Consider the following 1006-nt stretch of genomic DNA (forward strand, 5'->3'; position numbering starts at 1 on the left):
CTGAACTAAGGGGCCTAGATCCTAAGGTCTGGGCAGATGGGGTGCCCACATGAGCATCCCTCACAAGCCTGGGTAAAGTAGATACTGCCTAGCTTCTATTGTCATGCCAACTGTCAGAAAATGTAGTATTCTTGAATGCTCATCTCAATACTATACCCACATTTGAGCTGTCCAAAAACCAAATGGGAAATGGAGATTAGTGCACGACCTCAGGGCAATATATAATACTGTAGCACTTCTACAGTGGTGCCCCATCCTTACACCTCATTTCTAAGATTCCAGCGGCAACACAATATTTTACTATCAAATCAAAGGATGGCTCCCTCAGTTACCTGATTTTTACCTCTCTTAGGACCCACAGTAACTATATCAGTACTTTTGACTTTTGGACCTTGCATGTTTATTGTGTTTCAGTTCAGTTTCAGCTAACCAATGCCTAATATATCTATGTTTATGCCAGGAATGACAAATTGAAGAGGAATGGTGTTGCATTCATTGTCAAAAAAAAGTATATCCAGATCAGTCATGAGGTACAATGCTGTCTGTGATAGGATAATATCCATGCACCTACAGAGAAGACCAGTAATACCACTATTAATATCCATGCACCTACAAGGAAGACCAGTTAATACCACTATTATTCAATTTATGCACCAACCACTAAAGCCAGTGAGGATGAAATAGAAGAATTCTACCAACTTCTTCAATCTTAAATTGTTCAAACATGCAACCAAGATGTATTGATCATTACTAGTAATTGGAATGCAAAGGTTGGGAGAAAAGAGGAAAGCATCAGTAGTTGGAAAATAGAAATGATGCTGGAGATCGCATGATTGAATTCTGCAAAATCAGTGATTTGTTTATTTCAAATACCGTCTTTACACAGCATAAGAGATGACTATACACATGGACCTCACCAGGTGGAATACATAGAAATCAAATTGACTACATCTGTGGAAAGAGATGATGGAAAGGCTCCATATCATCAGTGAAAACAGGGCCAGGG

This window comes from Chrysochloris asiatica, unplaced genomic scaffold (assembly GCF_000296735.1).
Source record: "Chrysochloris asiatica unplaced genomic scaffold, ChrAsi1.0 scaffold00155, whole genome shotgun sequence".
NCBI lineage: Eukaryota > Metazoa > Chordata > Mammalia > Afrosoricida > Chrysochloridae > Chrysochloris > Chrysochloris asiatica.